Genomic DNA, 16,121 nt, shown 5'->3' with positions numbered 1-16,121 from the left:
GAAGGAGAAGAAAGGCGAGAAGGAGAAGAAAGGCGAGAAGGAGAAGAAAGGCGAGAAGGAGAAGAAAGGCGAGAAGGAGAAGAAAGGCGAGAAGGAGAAGAAAGGCGAGAAGGAGAAGGCGAGAAGGCGAGAAGGAGAAGGCGAGAAGGAGAAGGAGAAGAAAGGTGAGAAGGAGAAGAAAGGCGAGAAGAATGTCTTCTAAGGAAGACCATGGTTATAGGGAAGAGAGAGATTTCTTTGAAGAGGGAAATGGTAAAGAAAAACAAAACAAGAAGTAGCACTTAAAGTTCTATAGGAACAAAGGAGTATCTCGAATAATCTCTCAAAAAAATATATGCCACCCATTAAAGAAATTGCACTGTACCAACAGAAAACCACAATATTGATTTAAGAAACCTGAGAAGCTACTGGAATTCTTCAATACTGCTTATATAGAAATACCTTTTATTGATGTTTCAAGAAAGTTTTAGAAATTTAAAAATTAGAAAAAAACATAATAGGCAATGTCATAAAATGCTCCTAAGGGAAGAAAATAGAAAATGATAAGGTGTTAGAGGTAATGAAAAAATCCCTCGAATCATCAATACTGTAACAACACGGCAACACTAAATATTCTTAAGCACTGAGTGATATTAAGATTTCAAAACAGAAATCAGTATATAAATGGATTTTAAACAGGAAAATATCTGTGAAAGGAGTTACTGAACCAAGTGAACATAACAGTGTCAGAGAACCTATGTCAGCAGTTAACCATTTAAGATGTGCAAGGGAGATTAAATTCAACTCAAGAAATACTGAGGAGAGAGATAAAACGAAGACAAAAATCAAAAGGAAAAAATAGAGGGTGCCTGACTGGCTCAGTTGGCAGAACATGGGACTCTTAATATTGGGGTTGTGGGTTCGAGACCAACATTAGGTGGAGATTACTTAAAAATAACATCTTTTTAAAAAACTAGAGGAACAAACGAGTAGAGAAAATGATAAAAAACATAAATATTATAGAAGACAGGCAAATATCCAAAATAGAGGATACTGAAGAACTGAGGATCCAGGAACTGAGAAGCTACACGGTGGTGAATTTTCTGGATTTTCTTGGTGCCTCCTAAATCCCAGACTTCCTGGTGAGAGTAACTCAGAACCCCACAGGTGGGTTGTATTTTTCTTTTATTCAGAGTGGCAAAAAGCGACTCCCACCCCCAAGTATCTGTTCTCTCCAGCCAGAGGACCATTGAAGGACCAACTTAGCAAGACGTAAAACTTAAAAGAATAACTACTCTAGTCCACCCTAACTCTAGCAGGAAACAGAAACAAAAACCCCATCCCTATTCACTCCAGCAAAGGCCAGATAGTATGCTGTTATTAGGGGTCTCCAGAAAAACACATTGAAAAGGACGTTTATCTCTCTATCAAGAGATTTATTTTAAAGAATGGGCTCACATGATCGTGGTAGCTTGGAAAATCCAAATCTGATGGAGTAGGCTGGCGGGCTGGAGACTTGGGGAAGAGCTGTAGCCCAAAGGCAGTCGGCTGGCAGAATTCCTGTTCACGGGCGTGCAGTCAGCCTTTACTCTAATAAGGCTTCACCTGATTGGCTGAGGCTCCCCACACGGTGGAGGGCAACCTGCTTTACTCACAGTCCATCTATTTAAATGTTAACCTCATTAAAAACAAAGAAACAGCAAAAATAAAACCATCTTCACAGAAACATCCAGAATAACGTTTAACCAAATATCTGGTATCATGGCCCAGCCAAGCTGACACATAAAATTAACCATCACAGATGCCTCGATTTCCACTTTGACCAGACTATAATGAGGTGCACCAATCACCTCTCTGAGGTAGTTTCAAAGAGGCTAAGGAGCTGGGACTTTTACCCCAGGTGGTAAAAAGATGTATACTTTACTAAAGTATGCCATTCATACAGAGAAGTGCACAAATTAGCTGTCAACATCTAAATGAATTTTAGCATACCTCAAGGAGAAATTGTACCTCTACCCCCACCTGACAGTAATGAAGCATCTCCTCCACTGCCCGAGAGTGGGTGCCGGAGGAGGCCTTGTGAAGAGCTAGGAAGTCTCAGTGGAGCCTTAATACGAGTTGGAATACCCACTCCTATTCAGGAGTAATGAGGAGCTCGCCCCTCTCCACTTTTAATGGAGGCCCACTGGGGAACTTTCCTCTTTCCAGCCAGTGCAGTGTCAAAACAAACCAGCTGAAAAACAAAACAAAACAAAAAAAACCCGAAACAAAAAAAAACAGCTAAAACAATGTTTACATAAGATCTAGCATCTCATAGCATAATACCCAAAATGTCCATATTCCACTTGACAGTCTTCACACCAAGAACCAGAAAAATGTCAGATGACAATGAGAATATTAAGATACTGAATGTAGCTAATAACGAGGGGAATTTATATTAAAACAAGAATGAGATTTAATTTCACACCAGACAGAGGCTTCATATTAATGTCAAAACTGTAATATCATGTCCACCTGCCATTAATTAAAGTCAGGTAAATGTGCTGAAAATAAACTGACCAATAACAATTCCCTGAAGGCCCTGCCAGTTTAATTATTTCACTGAACTCAAAGTTCTCATATAGCAAACTTGCCTTTTTCTTAATTTGTCAAATAATACATTCACCAAATTGATCAAAATCTTGTTTCTCTGAATGTCTTAAGAGGCAGTTCAAAATGTTGAGTGTATTTCTGGGAATTATAATTTTTATGTTTTAAAATTCTAAATGCCAAAGTCACAATTAGTTTTAAAAAGTAGTTTGCAGTTTATGTTTTCCAACACATGTTCAATCCATTTTATAGCTTTTCCTACTTTCTCAGTGTTTGAGTTTGCATTCTTCAATGGGAGGAAGGAGGGAGAAGTTATCAGTGATGCAAAGGATTTGGGTAACACTGCAAAAAAATATAGATAATTCAAAACTTAGAACAAAAAAAAAAACATGTTTCATATTGCATCATTTCTTCAGAAGTTGGGACACATCTTTTTACCTTCCCAGGATTCCTTAAAACCAGCCGGGGCTCAATGCCTTTTCTTTTTTTTTTTTCTTTTTCTTTTAAAGATTTTATTTATTTATTTGATAGAGAGCATGAATGGAGTGGGAAGAGGGGCAGAGGGAGAGGGAGAAGCAGGGATCCCGACTTGGGGTTTGAGGGGCTCAATCCCAGGACCCTGAGATCATGACCTGGGCCAAAGGCAGATGCTTAACCAACTGAGCCACCCAGGCGCCCCTGCCTTTGTTCATCTGGTGAAAACATCTTTTCCTGGATATAGGCCCCATCTGTTTTATACTTCTTGGTTCCTCTCTCACTATTCTTTCCTTTTCTGTCCTCTCCGACAGGTGATTTATATTCCTTTGGGGGTCAGAAGCTAGCTCTTCTATCAGTTTGCATTATTACCCACTCTTTTTTTTTTTTAATTAAAAAACTGTAGTTTCTGCTTTAATTTTTAGTATTTAACATTTGGATCAGAAATTTAGATTCAGAAACACTTTTTAAAAATCTCTCAATAGAGAGAAATGACTTTTGTCTCCAAGACAATTATCTCAAAGCTTTACCTATTTCTTTTAAGATGCTGCAGTTATGGGTGCCTGGGTGGCTTGGATGGTTGAGCGTCTGCCTTCGGCTCGGGTCATGGTTCCAGGGTCCTGGGATCGAGTTCCGCATCGGGCTCCCTGCTGGGCAGGGAGCCTGCTTCTCCCTCTGCCTCTCTCTCTCTCTCTCTCTGACCCTCATGAATAAATAAATAAAACATTAAAAAAAAAAGATGCTGCAGTTATGTAACTCCAGGTATATATATCCTGCCTCTCAAAACAGTGAATATAGAAAATTATCAATTCTTAAGAGTACAAAACTTTTGGAAAAATCAGTTTTAGTATGACAAAATACTACTCCTTACAAAATTATCTGAACAAATACAGCTCTACCTTGGCACATGTGAACCCTGAATGTCACTTTCTCATATCTCTATTTCTTCTGTGAGGAAGAAAAAATTATCAACACCAATGAAATCCTTGTGGTAGCACTGAACCTGACTGCTATTCAGTAAGCCAGTAAGGACAAAGCTACAGACAGCAGAGTGCAAAATAAAATAGAGGATATAAAATTTAAAAGTGCAGTTTTGTCCTCCATGAGTTCATAAACCAATTCAAGAAATAGACATATGTCTAAATACCAAACATATCGCAAGTGCCTTGACAGAAGTACAAACACAGTGCTATGTTAGATATTAATTCTAAGTGATGCAATTTGGAAAGAATACTGAGAATTGAGTAATATTTAATTGGGTTCTAAGAGAAACAGAATTATTACCTCCAAACTCAAGTGAACATTAAGGAAATATATCATTTAAGATTAATTTAGGAAGAAATGTTGAGCAGAATGGGGACCAGTCTCGGAGAATATATTGGATGACAAAGTAAGATCGTTAAACTTCCAATACAAGTAGCCTAACCTATACATATATTTATACATATATATGTGTGTGTGTATACATATATATGTGTGTATATATGTATGTATGTATGTATGTATATGTATGTATTTCCTGTATGTCTGGATTTCAATTGACATTTATCACCAAGACACAAAATAGACATTTTTTACATGTACTATATCCATCTTAACTATAACAAAGATTGGTTAAACCTGACCTGAAAAATAGCTGTTCAATATATTTGTCACAGACTTGATATTCAAGTTAAAAAATGTATAGTGGCATAATGCATTTTACTAACACATCCCTCTTACCTATTTTTTCCTCCTCTCCCTCCTCTCTTTTTCTCTCTCTGTCTTTCCCTCTCTCTCTCCACTCCTCTCTCACTCTCTCCTCTTCTTCTCCCCTCTATTCCTCTCTAACTCTCTCTCTGTTTCTCTCTCTCTCATTTCAAATACATAATCCATTGGAGAAAATGATACAGACTACCTCTGACCCACCATCAGATTTATTAACTTTAAGATGTAGTCTTAGATATGCCTGATTTTAATGCATTATTTATGCCTCACAGATATATATATGAAGAACCCTATTTACAATTCCTCATTCTCTTGTCAAAAAATATCAATTTATCCACATTTGAATTTTATTATTCCAAAACATTTTTATACCACACTATATACATCTATCTGAAAATATACATATTGTATTGTATGGTTGTCATCATTCTGAAATTTGCTTCATTGATTGATTTTTGATCAGTTTATCGATATTGATACATGTATATAGCTCAAGTTCATTCATATTTATTGCACATCATTTCATTGTAAAACCCACAAAATATTTGTCCATCTTCCTACTGACAGAGATTTCGATTGTTTCCCAGTGATTGCTCTTATAAGCAATAGAGTGATAAACTGGGTGTTATACGCAAACAATGAATCATGGAACACTACATCAAAAACTAATGATGTAATGTATGGTGATTAACATAACATAATAAAAAAAATAAAAATTTAAACAAAATATTCTTTTAATATTTTCTTGTTTATTTGCGTGACATGCCTGTAGGTGGAATTTTAGGGTAATACGTGTTTTTTTATCATTGTTAAGGTCACTCTCAAAAGTGATACTACCAAATTACATTTCTTCCACCATTATGTGAAGTTTCCATTGTTCAATACCTAAGCCACATTTGCTATCATTATATATTCAATTTTTGTAAATTATTTTTAATTTGAAATTTATTTTTGTATTTCACTGATTATAAGAAGACTGTGAGCATTTTTTTACTGGTTTTTTAAATTTTTTGTTTTCCCTTTTCTGTGAATTCTGTGAGGAATTCACATTCTTCATTTTTCTATTGGGTAATAATATATTTTCCTTATTTATTTGTATGAGATGTTCAAATACTGGTTGTAATTCTTTGTTAGTTAATTATGTGTTGAAAGTTAACTTCCATAAATATTTTTCACAGTTTGTGTATGTTTTATGGTGAGATTTTTCATAAAGTTAATGTAGCTAAATTTATCAACCTTTCCTCATGTGTATTATGTCCTGTTTTTAAATATTTAGGTCATAACAATATTCTACATGATTTTCTTCAAAAATGTTAGAGTTTTGTTTTTGAACATTAGAACTATATGCTAACCAAAAATACTTTCTTTGTGTAGTGTTAAACCAGAATCAATTTATTTCTTATCAAAACCATTGACTTAGAACATTTTTTTGGAAAGTCTGTATTTTCTCCACTGGTCTCTGTCATATACATTTTATCATGAGAGTAATTTTCTTCTAGATCCTCTATTTTATTTATTAGAAATATTTGTTGATTTATGAACCAATTTCACAATGGCTTAATTATTACACCTTTATATTAAATCTTGCTTTGAGGAAGAGCATGTGCTATTCATTTTTCAAAATAGTTATTCTTTCTTAGAATAGCATTGGCGATTGTTAGTGTATGTGCCATTATAAGTAAATCTGTCAATTTCCATGGGAAAAAGTGTTTTGAAAATTCTATTAAAAATATGAATTTATATTAATTTGGGAAAATAATTAATATTGTACTAACAAAGTTAATCTTAGGAGAAACTGTTATCTTACAAGGTGGTATTATTTTACACTGACCATTAACGTTTAAGTGTTTCATTGGCTCTACATACAGTCTTGCAAAAATTTTGTGTATCAGGCTATTTAATTTTAGGACTATTTTTTTAATTTGGAGGGGGTATATAGTGGTATCTTCTAATGGTTTTATTTTTAATTTCTCTACTATTTGGTATATACACAATTTTCTGTTTATTGGCCATTTCCATATTTTCCTTTGTGAAATGTCTGTTCAGGTTATTTGCTCATGTGAACATTATTTGTCTTTTAGTTATCAATTTAACAGAGATGTTTATATATTCATAACACATTTTCTTTTTCATATCCATATACTTTCACTTATTACAAACATGTATAATAAACACATATTACAAACATGTATAAATTATGAATATTTTCAATATTCCTAAAATATTTTCTCCTAGTCCATGGCTTCCTATTTCCTTATTTACTCTCTTAATGGGGTCTTTGATAATAGAACATAGTTTTGATGGATATTTTCACTGAATACAGACAATTTTCAATTCAATCTATTTGACCTTTTTATTCTTCTTTTAGCATTTTAAAACTGCATTTTATGTTGGCTTCTATTGTTTCCAATTAAAAAAATCAGTCAACATCATCGTTACCTTTCTGTAAGGTTTTTTTTCTGTAGGTGTGTTTATTTATTTTATTTATTTATTTTTAAAGATTTTATTTATTTATTTGACAGAGAGAGACACAGCGAGAAAGGGGAACACAAGCAGGGTGAGTGGGAGAGGGAGAAGCAGGCTTCCCACAGAGTAGGGAACCCGATGCGGGGCTCGATCCCAGGACCCCAGGACCATGACCTGAGCCTAAGGCAGACGCTTAACGACTGAGCCACCCAGGTGCCCCTAGGTGTGTTTATCTTTAATTCTGGTTTCAGCTATCTGCGTATGATGTGCCAGGATGTCTTTTACTTTGTATTTATTCACCTTTAGATGGGTAGAGCTCCTTAGATATCTTGGTTGATGTTTTGCATCAAATTTTAAAAATACATGGTCATAAAAAAAAAAAGAAAAACAAATGGAAAGAAAACAAACAAAAAAATACATGGTCATTATTTTCCAAGTTTCTCTAGCCCATCATCTCCTCCTCTGCCCTTGGAACTAAATTAGTTAAACTGTTCTTTCCTTTGCTGCGTTCAATATGTTAAACCAACTGTCATTTCCTTACTCCATGTTGAGCTCGGAGCCTGATGCGTGGCTGAATGTTAGGACCCTAAGATCATAACCTGAGCTGAAACCAAGAGTCCAATGCTTAACCAAATGGGCCACTCAGGTGCCCCTGTCATCTCCTTCTTATTTGGAATTTCTCTTTGTCTCCTAAAACCTCCATATCTTCATTTATTATTCCCTCTTTTACTTTATTTTACATATTTATAATAGATGTATCAAAATCTTTGCTAATCCTAATAAGTTCATAATAAATTTGTATGTCAGTCAATTTCTTTCTTTCTTTTTTTTTTTAAGATTTTACTTATTTATTTTACAGAAGAGACACAGAAAGAGAGGGAACACAAGCAGGGGCAGTGGGAAAGGAAGAAGCAGGCCTCTCACTGAGCAGGGAGCCCGATGTGGGGCTTGATCCCAGGACCCAGGGATCATGACCTGAGCCAAAGACAGACGCTTAACGACTGAGCCACCCAGACGCACCTATAAGTCAATTTCTATTGTCAGGTTTCTTATTGATCAAGGTTACTTTTTTCATGCTCCTTTGCCTATTTTATATATTTTCATAATTTCCTTCCAGATATTTGTTACAAAATAGTAAGGAATTATAATTGTTATTGTTTTGTTCTTTTAATTTCCTCAAGATTGGAAGACTTTCCACTTTATGGTGATAGATGAGAAGTTCTAATTATTCAGATTCTTCCTAGAGTTGTGTTAAGCAGGTGATGACCTGGAGCTATAATTAGACTGAATTCACCTGTGATTAGACCGACTTTCAAAATCCTGTGCCATCAACAGCTTTTTGACCTTGTAAGTATTTAAATTGGGAGATCAGTAAGCTGCAATATCAGATATTTTCAGTGCATATACTGATTCAAGTATGGCAAGATCCTAGAATTCAAGGATAGAAACAAAATGTACAAGATCTTTCAATTTCTTTCTGCTTTCTTCTCTCTTGTATGGGTGGATTGGTCAGGCCTACTCACTTCTTTTTACATTTGATACCTGACAAACCATACTATCCATGTCCTGACAAACCATATTATCATTAACATTTTTGTTGGTTTCTCCATTTCTCCAAAAACCCCCACTAGCTTGGCCAGGCTGTTCCTTTGTATGATGTATATAAGCCAGGCACACACCCTTGAGTCAAGCTGCTACCAAATATAAATTGTTTATTTCTCTCTGGAATTGACTTAATGAAGGCTTCTTTGCATCCACTGCTCTTTGATAGGTCATACAATATTTTGACTTAAGATATTCTTGTGATTACCACAGATGAAAAGGTTTTCTGGATTCTTCTATATCTTATCCATAATAAAAATCTTTACCATCTAGTTTTAAAGTATTTTACCTAGGATGATCTTGAGAATGCTAGTTATAAGATTAGTGATTTACTGGTTCATATCCTAGTTAAGTGAGTGTAGCTGCTGCCCTTTGCTTTCATTTGCCCATTTCTTGCTATAAGCATTCATATCAAGATATTATTTTTTATTTATTTTATTTATTTTTAAAGACTTTTTAAAATTTATTCATTTGAGAGAGACAGAGAGAGCAAGCAAGAGCATGAGTTGGGGGCATGGTCAGAGGGAGAGGGACAAGCAGACTTCCTGCTGAGCAGGGAGCCCAACATGTGGCTCAATCCCAGGACCCTGAGATCATGACCTCAGCCGAAGACAGAGCCTTAACCAAGTGAGCCACTCAGAGACCCCAAGATATTACTTTTTAGGAGAGACAAATCTGAATATCCTTGATTTCTTCTTCCTTCTTAGTAGTTTAACAGGTAAGCATGTTTGAGTATCATTTTAAAACAAACTGATATGAATGTAACTAATCTGGTGATCCCAATTTCTAACAATGTCATTATTATAACAAGGATCTTTATTTCCCTTCCCTTCAAGTCGGCTGAAAGTTATAGGTGTAGGATTATTTTTCCATGGAGCATAATTCATACTGTGTACAATTTAGTTATGACCAGATGCAGCACATACCTCTGTGCAATCAATGAGTTCCTCCTATATCTTGCCTGCTATGTAATACTTCCACTTCTAAGTTTTATCAAATAAGCTCTATTTCATATTGAAATATGTGATACCAGTATTGTGTGAGTTCATGCCTCTTTAGTAGGGCAGATTTTATTTTGTGACCTTCATATAGGGCCAGGGGTCTACCTCATTCTTGAACTTCAAGCAGTAACCTTGACTTTAGTCTATCATGCTGCATGAATCATGTTAAAACCCTTCAAGATCAATCATCAATAACCTTTCATGATTCAAAATCCCATTTATCATTTTTTTTGCTTCCAATTATGACCCAGTGTGCCCTTGGCTATAGTCCTACTTCACCATTTTGCTCTTTTCTTTCCTGTCTCCCCACTCTCACAAAATGTTCAATTTGTTTTTAAATGCAGCAACATATAAAGAGCATGAAATCTAGAGATAGGCTATCTTAGATCTGAATTCTACTACCACTATTAGCTGCATGATATGAGATCAATTAAATAACTACTCTTGGACTCAGTTCCTTAAACTATAATAATTATAGTAATAATATCAATAATACCTACCTTACAGAGATGTCATGGGAATTAAATAAAATATGTATATGTTCAGAGAATACCTTACAGATTCTAATCATTATGAATGATAATCATTTTTATATTATAACATCTTCTGTCATTAAGGGTTTGGAGCAGAGGGGGATTAACAGAGAATATATATATATTTTTATTCCTTCTATCTTCCCCTAAATTCTCCTCCCTTTCTTCTGTTCTGTTCTTCAATTTGTTATATGTAAAACAAAACATGCACATATAAAACCATATCATTAGTTCTAAAAATCTTCCCCAAATAGTCAATAAAAGATTATCACCCTATTGGTGGACTGGATATTCTGGGAGCCTTCCTATTAAATTACACAAAATATATGTTTTGGTGCATTCTTGTGTTTACTCATAAGCAATACAATTTTCTAAAACCCCAAAAAAGAAAAAAGAAAGAAAAAATAGGAAGGAAAGAAGGCAGGAAGGCAGGAAGGTAGGCAGGAAGGAAAGAAACACTGAATTAAGGAGGTGAAACCTATGCAAGAAGCAGTTAGCAGTACAGAGAAAACAAGATAAAAAATAATAAGCAAAATTAACCTCATGGTGAAAGCCTATATCAGAACTGATTAAGCCTTTGGCCAAGGGGAGATGTGGAAGGGATGCTTGAAAGAAACTAAAATGGCTCTTAACAGAAGCAAATGAAATATTTCTCTGAAAGTATCCTAATATAGGCGTTTAGTATACTCATGCTCAATAAAATATGAATTCATACTGAATTAGAAATCACAAGGAGTGCCTGGGTGGCTCAGTCGGTTGAGTGCCTAACTTCAGCTCAGGTCATGATCCCAGAGTCTGGAGATCAAGCCCTGCGTTGTCGGGCTCCCTGATGGGCAAGGAGTCTGCTTCTCCCTCTCCTGCTAGGACTCGTACCCCAACTTGTGCTCACTCTCTCTCTTGCTCAATTTCTCTCTCTCAAATAAATAAAATATTTTAAAAAAAGAAATCACAAGAATCTAGATTCTGTGAATAAGAGTGACCAGAATTAACAAGCAGGAGCTGTAAGCACCCACAGACTCTAGATATGTTATGACCAAAAATAATATATAATGTTAAATATATCATTCCAGATTTGCATACCTACTGGAAGGTTTGCACAGCAAGTTATATACAATGGCAAAAACTACTCTGAATGTAGCACAGAGAGACAGAGAATGAAAATATGAAAGAGAAGTTAAGTGACCGTGAAGATAAAAACAAAAGTCAATATGCAAATTATTTGAGGTCCAGAAAGAGAAAATAGAAACTATGGAGAAGAGACAATGATTGAAAACATAACACTAAGAATTTTCAATACTATTCAAAAGTATGATTTGATAGTTATAGAAATTACCTATAATATTAACAATGGAAAACTGCTTAATAATTCAGAACTCTAATAAATATTTTAACATTTAGTAATAAGGACAGATCATTATGCAGTCATCAAAAAAAAATGAAATCTTGCCATTTGCAATGACATAGATGGAACTAGAAGGTATTATGCTAAGTGAAATAAGTCAATCAGAGAAAGACAATTATCATATGATCTCACTGATAAGAGGAATTTGAGAAACAAGACAGAGGATCATAGGGGAAGGGAGGGAAAAATGAAACAAGACGAAACCAGAGAAGGAGACAAACCATAAGAGACTCTTAATCTCGGTAAACAAACTGAGGGTTGCTGGAGTGGAGGGGGGTGGGAAGGATGGGGTGGCTGGGTGATGGACATTGGGGAGGGTATATGCTATGGTGAGCACTGTGAATTGTGTAAGACTGATGAATCACAGACCTGGACCCCTGAAACAAATAATACATTATGTTAATTAATAAATAAATAATAAATAAATTAAATTAAATAAAAAAATAAGGACAGATCATGTACCAAATAAAAACAATTAGGCTGATAATATAACTGTCAGTATTATGTTGAAAATCAGAAGGTGATTTTGAGGAATTTCAATCGATCTAAAATTGTGGACTAAAACTATCTTCAAGACAAAGTAAAACAAATATTTCAGGTGAGCAAAAACTGGTAGATTTGCTTCATATATTATAATACATTTAGATTATTTTGTAACATTATACCTTGATTCCAAAAATTCCCTCTATGTACATATGTTTTTAAGTAGTATATATTAAGGTTTACTCTTTTTGCTCTAATGTTCTATGCATTCTAAGCATTTTGACTAATACTTAATATCTTCCATTCACTATTACGTATTATACAGAATGATTTCACTGCCCTACAATTCCCTGTACTTAACCTATGCAATGCTCCTCAACACAACTCCTGGAAACTATTGATCTTTAGTAGTTATCTGTACTATTTATCTTTTTCAAAATACAATGTAATTGGAATCATAAAGTATCTAGATTTTTCAGACTGGTCTCTTTCACATAGGAACATGCATTTAAGATTAATTAGTCATTTTGTGGCTTGGTAATTTATTTATTTATTTTTATTGATGAATAATATTCTATTGTATGTTACCACAACTGATTTATACATTATCCATTATCCAACCCACTGAAGGAAATTTTGTTTTTTTCAAGTTTTTAGTAATCATGCATACAGCTGCTATGAATATCCATGTGAAGGCATGGATAAGTTTTTTAAATTAGTTGGGTAAGTATCTAGGAGCATGATGACTTGATTGTACAGAAAGATTCTGTTTAGTTTTTAACACTGCCAAAATGTCTTCCAAAGAAGCCTTACCATTTTGCATTCCAACTGCAATTACTGAGATTTTCTGTTGTTCTGGATCCTCACCAGCACTTGGTATTGTTAGCTCTTTGGATTTTAACCAGTCTGATAGATGTATAGGGCTCTCTCTCGGTTTCAGTTTACATTTGCCTAATGACAAACAATAATCATTTCCTATGTTTATTTGCTATCTGTATATCATCTTCGGTGCCTATTTAGGTCTTGCACCCATTTTTACATTGAGTTGTTTATTTCCTTATTGTTGAGCTTTAAAAGTATTTTGTATATTTTGGATACAAATATTTTGTATATTTTGGATATTTCATCAGATATATGTTTTAAACATATTTTCCCCAATCTATGGCTTGTCTTTGTGTTGTCTTAACAGTGTCTCCCAGCGAGCAGAAAATTTTATTTTAATAATGTCAGACATCATCTTTTTTTTTTTTTCTTTTAGGGATTGCATTCTTGGTGTTGTATTTAAAAACTCATCACCAACCCAAGTTCATATAAATTTTCTCCTATCTTTTCTTCAAGACTTTTTATAATTCTATATTTTACATTTCAGTATAAGATCAATTTTAGTTAATATATCTGTAAACAATAATATTTGTGTATAGATTCCTTACTTTGCATAAAGATATTGTTTCACCACCATTTCTTGAAATGACTAGCCTTTTTCCATTGAATTGTTTCTCTTTCATTGATTATCATTTGACTATGTTTACATGGATCTATTTCTGAGCTCTTTAATATATTCCATAGATAAATATAGCCTCCTGCCCATGCCTTCTGTCTATCCTTTCACTAATAACATGTTGTCTTCTTTAGTGTAGACATATAATATGTCTAAAAATTGGGTAGTGTGTGTTTTCCATCTTTGTTCTTCATCTTCAGTATTGTGTTAGCTATTCTATGTCATTTGCCTTTCCATATAAACTTCAGAATTAGTTGTTGATATCTATGAAATAGCTTTCTAGGGTTTTGTTTGAAATTACTTTGAATCTATTGATCAAATCTATTTGACATCTTAATAATACTGAGCCCCCCAGCCCAGAAACACAGTACATCTCTCCACTTACTTAAATTTTACTTGATTTTTTAAAAATGCTCTTTTGTAGTTTCCCACATATAGGTCCTTTAGAAATTTTGTTAGGTTTATAACTATGTGTTTCATTTTTGCTGTTACTATAAATATTATTTTGTTATTTTCAAATTTCAAGTCTTACTGTTGGCATATTGGAAAGTAAAGAATATTTATATTAACCTTGTATCCTGCAATGTTGCTATAATTGTTTATTAGTTCAGGAAATCATCTTTTTATTGATTCTTTGGGACTTTCTACATAGACAATCATATCATCTCTGAAGAGTTTTATTTATTTTTTATTTTTCTGTCTGTATACTTTTAATCTATTTAACTATTCTTTCAGATTTTCTACATAGTGTCATCTGAGAGCAAAGAATTTTATATATATATATATATATACCTTTTATTTCCTTATCTTACCTTATTGCATTTGCTAGTACTTCCAGTATAATGTAAAGAAGTTGTAGGATTGAATATTATTGCCCTGTACCTGATCTTAGTGGGAAGGCTTTGAATTTCTCACCATTAAGCATGATGGCTTTTTTTTTTTTTTAACTTGAAGAAGTGTTCCTTTATTCCTAGTTTACTTAGAGATTTTAAAATCATAAATGATATTGGAGTTTTGTCAAATTCCTTTTCTGTATCTACTGATGTGATGGATTACAAGAATTGATTTTTTTAATGTACCAACCTTGCATATTTGGGATAAATCCCACTTGATCATGGTGTATAATTCTTTTTATGCATTGTTGGATTCAACTTCCTAATATTTTGTTGAGGATTTTCATATCTATATTCATGAGAGATATTGGCTCATAGTTTTATTGTGGTATTTTTGTATGATTTTGGTATTAGGGTAAAGCTGGCTTCATAGAATGAGTTAGGAAGTATTCTTTCTACTTCTATCCTATGAAAGAAATTGTAGAGAATTAGTGCAATTTCTTTTTAAAATGTTTCAGCCAGTATTATCTCAAATATTCCTTCTGCCTCATGCTTTTTTTCTTTTCCTGCTGGTATTTCAATTACACATATGCTACATCTTTTGAAATTATCTGATGGTTCTTGGATATTCTGTTCTGTTTTCTTTATTCTTTTTTATCTTTGCATTTCTATTTGTGAAATTTCTATTGACAATATCTTCAAGCTCTCTACTTTGTTTCCTTGGCCATGTTGAATCTACCAGTGAGCTTATTAAGAAACATTCTTCATTTTAATAGTGTTTTTCATTTCTTGCATTTCCTTTTATTTTTTTTTAATTGTGTCTCTGCTTATGTTACCAATCTCTTTTTGCATGCTGTCCACTTTTTCCATTAGAGCCCTTAACATATTGGTCATTGTTTTAAATTCCCACTCTGTCATATGTGAGTCTTGTTTGATGCTTGCTTGTCTTTACAAACTTTCTTTTGTTGCCTTTTGGCATGCCTTGTAATTTGTAGTTGAAAGTCAGACACTGTTTTTTTCTTGAATGATAGTGACTGAGGTAAATGAGCCATTAGTGTGAAGATTTCTGTTAATCTGTCTAGGATTTAGGCATTATTTAGGATTTGCAGTAGCCATATATTCCAGAGACTTATATTCCTCGATTGTTCTTGTCTTACCAATTCCTTTGGGTTTGGACTTCCCTAAGTACTCCTCCTAAGAGAAAATCTGTGTTTTGCAGCTTTCAACTATAATTCACTATTACACTGGAGCTCTGTTGGTGTGTTAGTAAGGCACAGAGAGAAGCATTCTATAGTCTTCCAATTAAATATCAGTTTCTTATTGACTACTGTCTCTGGCCCATGACATTTACATGTTTTCTTCTTCTTCCTTTTTTTTTTTTTTTTAAAGTAGGCTCTATGCCCAGCATGGAACCCAATGTGGGGCTTGAACTCACTACCCTGAGATCAAGACCTGAGCTGAGATAAAGAGCCAGATGCTTAACCAACTGTGCTACCCAGGCACCCCTACATGTTTTTTTCTTATGTAGCTTCCCCCTCTCTCAGGCAGGACAGA

This window comes from Leptonychotes weddellii, chromosome 12, assembly GCF_054177405.1.
Source record: "Leptonychotes weddellii isolate Sample4059 chromosome 12, ASM5417740v2, whole genome shotgun sequence".
Lineage (NCBI taxonomy): Eukaryota > Metazoa > Chordata > Mammalia > Carnivora > Phocidae > Leptonychotes > Leptonychotes weddellii.
Note: the sequence above shows the minus strand (reverse complement) of the source record.